Below are 13,293 nucleotides of genomic sequence, written 5' to 3'. Positions count from 1 at the left end.
AAGCATCTCTTGAGGGTTTTATCCAATAAAAGCAAAATTTTGCTAGAAATGTCTACCATTTAGGGAGCCATAAAATGAAGAAGACACAAATGCATGCTCCCTGTTCATACTTCAACTGGCAGTGGGTGTTTTATTGTGCAGCCCAAGAGAACAGAAAAATAGGTAGATCCAATATGGATTTAACATTTCTTGCACTTTGCAGTAACTAGATCTATAAATTAAAAGGAAAAAATGTGCAAGACAAAGCACTAAAGATGAAAGTCCCATTACTCAACTGTGGGAGAAGCACTAAGAACAGGTTCTTCTCAGCCTATCAAAAATGAGCATGTATTTTAAGGGAAAATTAACAGTCTAGGATTTGGGATGACATCATGTGGCTGGCCTAGAAACAAGAAGAAATAAGTCTTGCAGTTAACACAAGTACATAGCACAGAGTTTTAGCATTATATGCGTTGGCTTTTTTGTTGTCCCCATAGCAAAGATACATTAACAAAATATCATGAAAAATGAATGTTAGTAGAGTTCTTAAAAATTGATCTATATCAATACAGTGTCTTAAATCCAAATTGGTATTAATTTTTGTCTAAATATTCAACAAGATCTCATGCCTAGATCCACAAAACTGTGGCATAAGTACTTGTGCTTTTGTAGTACTCTTAATTAAAAGTAAAGTGGGCCATCAAGTCGATTTTGACTCATGGCACCCACAGAGCCCTGTGGTTTTCTTTTGGTAGGATACATGAGAGGTTTACCATTGCCTCCTCCCACACAGTGTGAGCTGATGCCTTTCAGCATCTTCCTATATCGCTCCTGCCCAATATAGTAGCAGCAGGGATATGAACCGGCAACCTTCTGCTTGTTAGTCAAACATTTCCACTCTGCGCCATTAGATGGCTTCTTAATTACTGCACCTATAAACAAGGTCTGCTTTGGACAACACAAGCCTTATATTTGAAAACCTACTGAGGCTATTCATATGTGCATGCAAAACCGGATTAAGGGAGGCCAGCCTGGTTTTGCACATGTGCATGAACCACCAGGATGGGGCCAATCCCAGCAGCACGGCAGCAGCAAACCCCGCCTAACTATCCACCCTTTAAAATGAGGTTAAAGGAGCGAGTGCTCCCTTAACCCCATTGTTTGGATCATCTGGCAGGCATGGCTGCTTGAGGGGAGCCTGGAGAGGGGAGGGGGCATCCCCATCCTTGTGTGGTGCATCATGGTATTTCCGGGGGCTGGGATGACACATCCTGACCCCTGACCCTCCCTGCTGCCTGGGTGCTCTGGGAATTGTCCGGGCAGGCAGAGTACCCAGCACAGGAGGCCCGGTCGTCTGCAGGTAAAGTAAATCTAATCTGCCTTCCCCACAGCCTGCTCTGGAGCCCTTCTCACCAGTCATGAGAAAAGGCTCACTCAGTTTCTCATTCTCAGCACAATCACCACTTGCTTATAGGAATATAGGAACAAAGGAAGCTGCCTTATACCAAATCAGACCATTGGTCCATCTAGCTCAGTATTGTCTACACAGACTGGCCGCAGTTTCTCCAAGGTTGCAGGCAGGATGTTCTCTCAACCCTATCTTGGAGATGCCAGGGAGGGAACTTGGAACTTCAGATGCTCTTCATAGAGAGGCTCCATCCCCTAAGGGGAATATCTTTCAGTGATCACCTGTAGTCTCCCATTCATATGCAACCAGGGTGGACCCTGCTTAGCAAAGGGGACAAGTCATGCTTGCTACCATATGATGGCAGAGCCCGTATTCCTCAGGTTTGTCAGAGTAACACAAAGGCTGCATTCACAAGTAATACCAAATTGGAGTTAAACGTGGCTGAGGTTGGAACTCTAGTATGTCCAAACATGTGAAACCACAGTTACAGGCCAAAAGCAACCTCTGTTTTGCTTGGCAAACTCCAAATTGAACTTTCAGTTACCTCAAAGGTTTGCCACCAAGACCTGAGCTTTGGCCACCAAAGCGTTACATTCGACTCCTGGCACAGCTATCACTGCAATTTTGTGCTGATTTTCAAACCACAATCATAGAGGCAGCGACACAGACCTGCCGGAGAACATGGCTGCTCCAAGCCTTCAGCACTTCTCGCTGGCAGCCTCTCAGAGAACCATCCCTGCCCCTCCTCTCAGCTATGCAGCTATGGAGTTGCCAGGCTACAGGGACACTGCCACGGCTCACCCAGGACCTGTCAGCCTGTCAAGCTGCACAGTCGCTCAGGGGCATCCCTCTTCCCACTCTCTCCATGGCTCCCACCACCTGGCAAGCAATAGGGAAAGGGCACGGGATGACAGGATGGGCACTAAGTGCTTTGCTCCTTGAAAAGGGGGCAACAGTGATGTCTGTTCACAAGCACAAACACTCCAAGTGGCAACATAGGCAGGGCACCCCATTACAGCGCCGGGAGGGGAACATATGGCTGGAGGGAGGGGGGACTGGAGTCAGGTATAAATGGCAGACCTAAGCAGGGGACCTGGAGCAGAAAAATGCTATTGTTTTGACATGCAGGTTGGGGAAGAAAGGCCCAACCCCTTCCCCTGGAGGGTAATCAGTCCCTAGGCTTGATCATGAGAAGAGACATCTTGGAGGAGTAATTGCAAATTTACAAGGTGGTATTCTCATTATACCAGGTGGTATTTCCATTGCATGCTGCAAAGTTAGCTCATTATCCCACAGCAGCCTATGGGGACTCGATATCGAGCCAGGATGCTCCATGTGGCAAAGCTGCGGGGACGGGTATTTAGGCGAGTGCTATGACAGTCTCAGCAACTGCCACCAATCTGCTGTCAAATCCTGTACCCTGCCAGTCCTCCTGCCCATATGGAGACGTGTACCCTTGCCTGTGGCCCTGGAAAGCGAGCCTACTGTCCCAGGGCCACAGGAAACCGGGCCTCTCATCACCCAGGAATCCCCTGTGTACAGCACAATACTGGACCAAGCCCGCTAACTTTGAACAGGTTTAAAGGTCTGTGCCTGACCCTTGTGTCTACACCATCCATGCACGTGGGGTTTGAGGGGGTGTGCTCCGGTCCTGTTTTAAGAGGCTGCCATAAGCAGGGATTCTGGAGCTGCAACGTTCTTTCCCCCCCCGCCCCTTCTTCTTCACAGAAAGGTTGAGGAAGGGGGGACCAGCCTCTTCCCCAGAGAGGGTGTTTGCTCCCTAGGCTTCCTCTTGTGCAGGGCCAGGCAGCAGGATCAGCACTGCTCCAGTGAAAGAAGAGATTCTTCCTGTGTGATAACTATGGGTACAGACCCAGGGCAGACAGCGCCCGCTCAAGAGAGTGCCAGGCCATTGGGGCTGCATAGGGCCAGGTTGCTGTGTGGAAGGAAGCCATGGGGAAGGGTACCCAGATACTGCTTTTGTTGTCTTGGGGACTGCAGCCAGGTTTCTGAAAATCCATGCCCCCTGCCAGCCAGCCAGGCCGGCTATGTGGAGTTGTGCAGCCCTGCCCATGCCCACCCCCAGGAGTGCCTCTGCCTCCCTGGGGCAGCTGGAAACTGGGGCTCCCCTCTCCCAGGAATTGCCAGAGATCTGCATGTCGTGCTACACCGGACCAGACCTGGGAACTTTGAACGAGTTTAAAAGTGTGTGCCTGAGCCCACTGTCTCCCCCATCCATGTAAATGGTTAGGGTTGGGGGGGGTGCCCTGGGAATGGTTTAAAAGGCAGCCCCCAGCAGGGATTCCCAAGCAGCCATGTTCTATTCTTCTCACACAAAGGTTGGGGAAGGGAGGGCCCAGCCCACAGCATCCCCCAGCATCCTTTGCCCTCCCTCATCTACATATCCCCTCCTAAGAAGTCTCCATGCTCTCCTCCCACCCCTCCCCTGACCCCACTTACCATGAGAATTTGTGTTTGTGTGGGACTATTGGTGGGTGCCAGCACCATAATGGGCAGAAGAAGCACTGCCATGGCATGGCAGGGCATTTAAATGGGTTAAAAATTTAAAATACTCTTTCTATGCTGAAGGCGGGCAGAGTGTTCCTAAAATGCACAATCGTGTTCAGCACACCCCCTTCAAGACTGTGGCCAATTGTGGCTGCCCCGATGACATGGTGATGCTTTGCCCACAGTCTGGCTATGTAGCTTGCTGGGATCTGTCTCAGAGGCAGAGCAGAAGGGAGGGGCTCCTCTCTCCTGCAACTGGAGTCTGGCAGGCTGCAGTGTGGCAAATGTCTGAGGTGCGATTTAGAATGCGAATTGAAAACCTCAGTCATGTTTACCTCTGGTTTGGCATTACATGTGAATGTGGCCAAACTGACACCCATGGAGCTTGGGAACCAACCCTTGTTCTGGTGGAGAATATGATAATAGGAATGGAGTTGTGTGACGCTGAATGAAAAGGTACAGCAAGAATCAGTCGGTGCTTAATGAAAATGGTTGCACAATGGTATTTATTGGCTAGAATGAGGGTTCTCTTGGGTCCCCAAGTTTGTTGGGGGATGTTGTTGGACTACAGCTCCCATCATCCCAAGCCAAAGGCCAGGTGTTTGAGAACTCTTAGGCTAGAACAGAGTTAGGCAACCTTTGCTCTTCAGCTGTTATTGAAATACAACTCCCATCATCCCCAGCACAATTTATTGTGGCTGGGGATAATGAGAGCTGTAGGTCAACAACAGCTGGAGAGCAAAGGTTGCCTATCCCCAGACTAGAAGCTGTTTCATAAATGAGCATTGATGGTATGTGTTTAAGACACACCCTTCTCTCTCAAGTGAGGGCAAGGGCAGCATGTGGTTTGCGCTTTCCCTTTAGTCTCATTAGACTTGCTATTGATCTCCTTGTTGTACTTGAAATTAGAGGGACAAAGGATGGGATTTTAAACTACTTTCAATCCACTGAGCCAACTGGAGTCAATTGTGAGTATGGAGCCAGGCTGCTATTCTGAATTAATGCAGTGCCGCCAGCACAGCAGACAGAAGTTTTGCTGGTGTTTTGCAAGGAGGCAAGAAGAGTGGGGGGAGACTCAATCGGTATATTTATTTATGAATAAATAGTTATTCCGAAACTTGGAACAGGCCTCCAGCAATCCGTTTCTTCACAAGGAAGTGGACTGTGCAGTGGCTGCCCCTGGGACTTTACTGCTCATGGAAATGGGAAGTTGCATATGTGAAACAAGATATTCAGATGGTTGCAGGGGATTGAGTGGGACTGCCTGAAGGAGCAAGGGGAGAGATCTGGCAGGTGTCATCCCTTTGCTTTTTATCACATGTGGAGATAGGGGATTTGCATACACAACAGTCCTGGCCTGGAATAACTCCCAGCCACAGGCCTCTTGTGCTTCACTGTCAGCAGTGGCCAGACGAACTAGAAGTGCTCCCTTGGTTTTGTCCTTTGTGCACAGGGACTTTGCACCAGCTAATCAAAAAGAATAGTTCTTGTTCGAAGTATATAATATGAACATCTGAAGCTGCCCTGTGCTGAATCAGACCATTGGTCCATCTAGCTCAGGGCTGCTCATCTTTGGCCCTCTTGCAGATGTTGGCCTACAACTCCCAGCATCCCTGGCTATTGGCCGCTGTGGCTGGGAATTATGGGAATTGTAGTCCACAAACAGCTGGAGCCTGAAGCTGAGCAGCCATGATCTAGCTCTATATTGTATACATTGACCAGCACATACACTGTACAGCAAGCCACTAATCTAAATGGCAGGAATGTTTGCTGCTTTCAAGCCCCTTTAAACCAGTTTGGGGCAGTTTGTGAAGGCAGGGAAACTGCATGACCCCTAAGGAGTGCATACTCACACTTCTGCTGTTACTCCCTTCCTTCCCAATGGAGCCTCCCCACCTTCACAAGTCATGCCAACAGGGTTAAAAGGGGCTCAGAAGCAGTGAGTGTGCCTGTCATTAGAGCGGCAGCTCATGCAGTATGTGAGCCAGAAATAATAATAATGTAGTTTATGTTGGAAGTGAAGGACTTTGCGCTGTCTCTTGTCTCAGTGACAATGGAGGACAGACTAGTGAGTCAGAGGGCTAGAGGGTCAAGACATTGGTCATCCCTTCTCTACTGATCTGACACTATCCCCTTAGAATGTAGATTGCTACTCTCAGGGACACTTCCTTCCTCTCTCCCTTCTCTTCCTGTTCCTTCTACCTTGCAACATGCAAGCTCTTCTCCCTGCACCATGTGTGCAGAGATGCAGAATGCATCTGCATCCAGCTAGCTAGATAGATTAGAGATCCTAACTCCTCACTTTCCTATCTAGAATGGAGTTCTCTAATAAATACCATTTATATTGATTTGAAACTATGAACTGGCTCCAGGTTACTTTACTCTCAGCATACATGCATGCCTAACCAAATTCTGCTGTGTTGTGCCTCTGTGTACTCTGCTATAATGAAAAGGGGATTCTCTTACCAGAGAGAATTCCCAACAGTTTATCTATTGTTATTAGGCTGCATACTCACAGTCACAGTAATCCTGGTTAAAGAGTTAAGCAGGATTGCTGAGCCCCATGAAGATGGTTGTGAGAACACAGATTTCCTGGGCAATCCTGGTCAAACCACTGTGCTTAAACTGCATTTAACCAGAATAGATAACCAGGATCAGATCCTTGTGATATATTCTGCATTTAACCAAAATAGATATTGGAATTGTAGTCCAGCATCTGCCAGAGAACCAAAGCTGTACAGCCCTGGTGTAGCCGATGATATTGGGGCTTGAGAGTCATGGTGTAGAGTAGGGATGCGAGTACACCTGTGTGTGGCCTCTCCTCTATTTGAGGATCTCTATGATGGATGCACGGTAGCCACCTAATGGTGCAGCAGGGAAATGACTTGCCTAGCAAGCCAGAGGTTGCTGGTTCGAATCCCCGCTGGTATATTTCCCAGACTATGGGAAACACCTATATCAGGCAGCAGTGATATAGGAAGATTCTGAGAGGCATCATCTCCTACTGTCTGGGAAATGGTAATGGTAAACCCCTCCTTTGTTCTACCAAAGACAACCACAGGACTCTGTGGTCGCCAGGAGCCAACACCTTACTCGACGGCACAGTTCATGGTGCATGAACAGATGCAGGCAAGTCAACTGCAGGTAACCAAGTTAGGTGAGAGGGTTCACACAAACAGTGGATCATGTGTTGGAGCGCCCTAGATTTCCAATGCTCATTTTCACCCAGGGATGGTTCACACAATCACACCACTGTGGGTAACAGCATTCAACCATGATTCCTGTGATGATGAGAACCGCTTACTATGATTTTTATCCCACTTTTTCTCCAAAGAGCTCAGAGCAGTGTACATAGTCTCCCCCTTTATCCTCAAGAAAACCTGTGAGGTAGATCAGGCTGAAAGACCAAGTAATTGGTCGAAGGTCACCTACTAGGTTTTGTAGCTGAGGATGTGAAGCCAACTCTTCCCAGTCTAAGCCCAATACTAAGTCCAACACCACACCACACTGGATCTCTCACTTAGAGCAACATATGGTAATAGGCTTTGTTTGTGAACATCTCTGCATGCTCTGGAGCACTACATAAAGCTTTAAAAAGCAGAAATGAAGCTGCACAGCTGCAAGTAAACTAGGACATTGCTTATTCATATCACCTCCAGGTTCCTGCTTAGCCATGTAAGTAATGTACAGTTTAGATTAGGAATTGCCTGGAATTGTTAAAAAGGTAGCAAAACCAAAATATTTGGGTGGGGATGCATTCCAAAATATCCCAAGGAAATTTATTTTTGTGTATTCAGGTGAGGATTGCATTCAGCCATGTGCTTTTCTTCCACTAAATTAATAATGGGGAAACTGTTAATTACAGAAACCTAAGAGATTTGAAAATGCTTTTCTTGTTACAGAGCATGCTAATAGCTCCTTCAGTGACACCTAGTGCAGTCGGTGAAGATGAGGCATCATTAAATGCTGTCGCTGAGACACACTGTCTTGTTAATGTTACTTTGATTTCCAATAAAATGAGCTAACTCAATAGTGCTGAAAGACAACCATTTCTTTTAGGCTCCAATTTGCATGCATATTCTAATTCACATTTGAATCTATTTTTTAAAAAGCAGCATTGCTTATGGCCCATGCTTTCTGATCAGCTCCTCACTTAACTGTTAGAACCACTGGGTCATTAATATCAATAATGAGAGAGAACGGCAATTAGGATCTAAATGAAATATGCCATGCCTCACTTGATTTATTAGAATGTTTGTCAGGACAAATATACCGTGGCACAGTAGACAAGATCACTGTGCTGCCTTCATTCTAAATAGGAACCAAGAGAAATATGTGTAAGGGCTATCATTTTATTACGGAATTAAGAATATGAAGCAAAACTTTCACAAACATAGAAGCAAGGCTGTGCTAACTCATATTCATGTTTGGAGACATATTACCAGTTCTTGAGTGTTGTCAATTAGTGAGTAATTATTTTCTTGCTGCTGATCTGACCCTTCCACTCTTTTCATTGAAAGCCTCCCAATGGCTCCTCTTTGCACATCTAATCAAATCTCAACTACTTGCCATTATTTTCAAGGGCTGGTTGTACTCAGTCCTTGACATGAATTTCAGATGGTTTCTGTAATCACATTTCCTCAAACAGACTCTCTGCCAGGGAGGACTGACTCATGCATCCATTTAGCTGGAAATTATAGCTACAGGAGGGAAAAGTCAAAATGGAAGAAAGGCACAAATTTTGTACCAAAGATAACAAAGGGGAAGTGGTATGCTCTTCATTGCATTCAGCTTTCAGAACAAAATTCACCCTGTACACGTCCAGTAGAGAAGGAATGCCGTGTGATCACATTGGCTGATATTATGCACTAGGGATGTGCACGAGCTGTTCATGCATGCGCAGGTAGGGCAGGGAGTGGTTCCCCTAAGGAGCAAGTAAGCAGGTCCTTACCCTCTCCACTGCTGCCCTGCAGCTTTTCCAGGTGCAGCGCTCACTCAAAGGCTGTGCACAGCTGTGGCGCTGTCTCCTGCAGGCTGTGCACGACGTCAGCATGCACATGCTCGAGCGAGCTCAAGCAAGCGCCGCACCCGGAAAAGCGGTAGGGTCGCAGCGGAGCAGGTAAAGACCTGTTTACTTGCTCCTTAAGGGAACTCCCTGCCCCCATCAAATCAGTTTGGTGGCAGGCACCCAAGCCAGTTCAGTGGTTCCCAAAGGAGGTGCTGAACCAGCTCGTTCACATCCCTATTATACACACTTAAAATGAGGCTGGAAGACATTGGCACGGCACCACCACTGGGCACAGAAGCAGTGACTCCACTGTCCCAACTGCTAGTTGTGCAAATAACTATAATCTCTCCCTGTAGCAAATAGGAGCAATTAGGAAAGCAGAGCCACTGCTTCTGTTTTCATAACAGTGGTGGCAACAATGCCTTCCAGCCCATTTCAACTATGTATCATGCCAGTCATTGATTTCAATGAGAGATAATAAAGCACATGCTCTTCTGGCCCAAAGTCTATGGGCCAAGATCCAAAGAGCTACTTTTAGCCAAGGTCCAGTGGGAATTCTGACTTTTTTCTTCTTGAGCATCATGCCACTTCCTAACCAACTTCTGAAACTCCTGCCCACACACCTTCTCTTTCCAAAGAGGTTTGCCATGTGAGCTCTAAGGTTTGCAAAGCACAACCCCAAAGCAGCCTTGGACACATGGAACTAGATGCATGGCTCTCTAGAACCTGGCCACTAAATGCAGATGTTCAGATTCTCAAGTCTTTAGCAAGCTTGGGTGAGGATGGAGGGGCTTAATCTGCCTGGTTAAGGATGTGTGGATTACTTAAGGGTTAAGGAACAGATCATCATAAATGGCTATCTTCACCCTTCAAAGGTATAAGGGTTTTGGTAAACAAGCTCTTTAAGAATTTCTCTGTGCTCACTGGGTTCTGTGCCTTTCCCCACACCAGACACAAAATCTGAAGAGGAGATTTGCGGAAGAATGCCCACTCAGACTACATCTACAAGTAATGTGGTAGCAAATGGTGGTAGCAGATGGTGGTAGAAGTGTAGCAGGTGAGCCCAATTAGCTCATTTTAGGGCCAGAGTCTTATGGATCAATGGCCACACTTAATTAACTCTGGCCTCCATTGTGCATCCTTCCAGAAAAATAGGTAAAGCTGACTAAGAATGTGATAATCTCAGATAAACTTCACATCAGTGCTAAAATGTAAAAGTGCAGGACATCTATGACTCATTCAAAATAGCACTATTGCTTAAATATCAAAAAAAGGCACTGATATTGAGGTTTTGGTAATGAGTAATTTATTTGAATTTCATTGATAAATCAATGGCAGATCATGAATTAAGTAAATAGTCTTTAAATAGTTGACAGCTCTACCAATATCGAGTACTGAAAGCATACATCAAATCTAAAAGTTTGGTAGATATTGATGTCAGATAGTGAGTATGCGGTCAGCATTAGGTTATTCAGCTTTAAAATTTATAGAATAGAATTTTGTAGTACATTTATTTCAGCTTTCACTCAAAACATCCATTAGACCAGGAATCAGCAACTTATGGCATATATGCCCAACTGGCATGCAAAATGATTTCAAGTGGACTAGCAGCATGAGTGCCAGACAAAGTCACTTGCCTCCACTACTGATGTGCTCTAACTCTCCGATAGCAGCAAAAGTTACAGCATTGAGCCCCTGCTCTGCTCTGCAAATCCTCCCTTCCTGCTGCCGGGCACTTCGATGGTGGAAGGAAAGAAGGCAGAGGAGGAAGAGCAGCAGTGCAGGAAGTAGTGGCAAAGGACCAGAACTCTTCCTCTTCCTCTTACTCCCATAGTGGGAGCAGCAGCAGCAGCAGCCATGACCACTCTGTCCAGTCTTGTGTGTGCAGGCTTCAAAAGGGGGCATGCTTTGAGTCCCTATCCTGCAGAATTGCCACTCATCCTCTAAAGGGTTACTGACTCCTACAGTTGACAACTGCCACAATCTGATCTAAAGATCTGATTCTAAATCCGTATCCATGGAATCTGTTAGGACTTAAGTCATGACTAATGTCCCATGGGACTTCATGGGACTTCAGTCATGACTAATGTCCCATTGATTTTAATGGGACTTCAGTACACCTAACTTTATCTGTATTGGGTCCCAAATATAAAAACTAGATATTTATAATATTTGGGTTGAAATGCAATGAAGATGTCACTCAAAAAATACCCTTCATTGCTCTATAAAAGCAAATCAATATGATGAAAGACTAGTCAGTCATTTTGCACATGAATGTCATGTCTTGCCTATGGCATTTTGCCATTTATATTTGGTGATTTCCTATACAGAAAGGTCAAAATATCTCAGGTGCTATGTTGTGGCCAAGGGATAATTCTTACTCAGAGGCTGTTTTTATGCTTAGTCTTTGATCTTCAAAATTTATATTTAACATCAACCTCATACTATGGCCTCCATCACTGTCAATATTAGAAACCTATATCAAAAGTTGTGATGGTTTGGAATTCTGTTCAGTTAGACATCTCAAAAGTTCAGCTGTTAATCAAAATCATTTTTGTTTCCAATGTGTGTTGGAGAGAAGGGTGTGCAAAAAGGTTCATGTTTTGCTCCCTCATGGTCAAAGCCAGCATGGAGGTTTCTCTCATGGAATAACTCCGTGGATCCTTAAAAGAAAGGATTGCAGGAAGCTTGATTCTCAGCAGGAATTGGATGAGTTCAAGGACAAGGGAATTCAGCATAAGGAATAGTTTTTTTAGTCAGACTGTGCGTTAAGAACTTATTTTTTATTTTTTTTGTATGTGTGTGCTTTTGCATATTCCTGATACTGTTCTATTATTGTTTACCTGTAAGGTAATTAAAATAAGAAACACTAGCCTATGCCTTCCCTACCTAGGGCATTGCAAAAGACTATAAACATTTAAGCGTGCATTAAGACAACCTGTTTTTGTGACCCTAGTAAGTATTATTAACTGTATTTAAAGCCGAGAAAGCCTCATACAGAAGCAGTCTGTAGTAATTGAATAAAACTGGGGGTGGGGTTTAGTTCTTTTCTATTTACAAGCCTCTCTGAGTTGGTTTTTAACTCAGGAAAGGCGAGGGAGGGGATTCCTCTGGTGAAAACACGTCCTCAATCAGTCAGAAACTATCAGTTTTCTCACCACATGAAGGCTTGCACATGGAAGATTTTTGAACTTATCCAATAGCAAAATAAAGAGAGTTTTCCCTGGGATTCCACCCCAAGCCCAGAGAGGTTCAAGCTCTGTTGATAAGATGGGTGGTGGTGGCAGCATTTTTGAATGCTGATAATACAGAATAGTTTTAGGAGAAGCCTAGCCAGGCAGTTCAGCAAAGATTTCTTTCCCTCATGTGAGCTTGCTCTGAGACAAAGGCTTTAATCTGCTATACCTACTAACTGGCTTCAAAGGGATGTAGATTGTACCCTTAGGGTATCTAGTCCACTGAGATGCTATGTAAGTAGGAATGACTATTCAAAGAAACAAGTGTATTCTCATATCTCTAAAACTCCCTAAAAAGGAAAGGATAGAATGAGGTGTCATAGTCCTGGTGGGAAAGTATGTATGTATTATTATTAATTATTATTTTCTTGTTTACACAGTCAGACAGGTGTTATTGACTGGTTTGTTTTATCCAGACATCAAGTCCTTCCCAAGGACCTAGGATGCCAGAATTTATTGTCAATGTTGTTGTTATAGATATCGTCGCAGAATATAGGCTGTTCCCAGTAAAGCTGTTTTTTGTAATTGGCTGATGGTGATTTCTGTGGCCCCTATGGTGTTGAGGTGCTCTTCAAGGTCTTTTGGAACTGCACCCAGGGCACCAATTACCACTGGGATTATTTTGGTCTTTTTCTGCCACAGCCTTTCAATTTCAATTTGTAGATCTTTGTATTTTGTGATTTTTTCATTATTATTATTATTATTATTTCTTGTTTACACAGTCAGACAGGTGTTATTGACTGGTTTGTTTTATTCAGATGTCGAGTCCTTCCCAAGGACCTGGGATGGCTGAATTTTATTGTCAATTGTTATAGATATCGTCGCAGAATATAGGCTGTTCCCAGTAAAGCTGCTAACAGCCTATACCTATAACTACCTGAACCACTCTTCTGCCCCCAAAGCCCCCTTTCTGCCCCCAGTCCACCCCAAATAACATCAACATCACACATCAATAACAGCAGAGCTTTGGAAAAAATCAGGCAGATTTCCAAAGGTCATGCACATCCATATCCCCCCCCCCCGCCCAAAGTGCAATTGATCTACACACAACAGTGTGAAACAACAACAATGAAATACACACTGCCCCACTGGCCAGTGAGGGTAAATGCACACTGCCCCACTAGCGAATGAGGGTAAAATTTACCCTTAAATTT

This window comes from Hemicordylus capensis, chromosome 2 (genome assembly GCF_027244095.1).
Source record: "Hemicordylus capensis ecotype Gifberg chromosome 2, rHemCap1.1.pri, whole genome shotgun sequence".
Lineage (NCBI taxonomy): Eukaryota > Metazoa > Chordata > Lepidosauria > Squamata > Cordylidae > Hemicordylus > Hemicordylus capensis.
Note: the sequence above shows the minus strand (reverse complement) of the source record.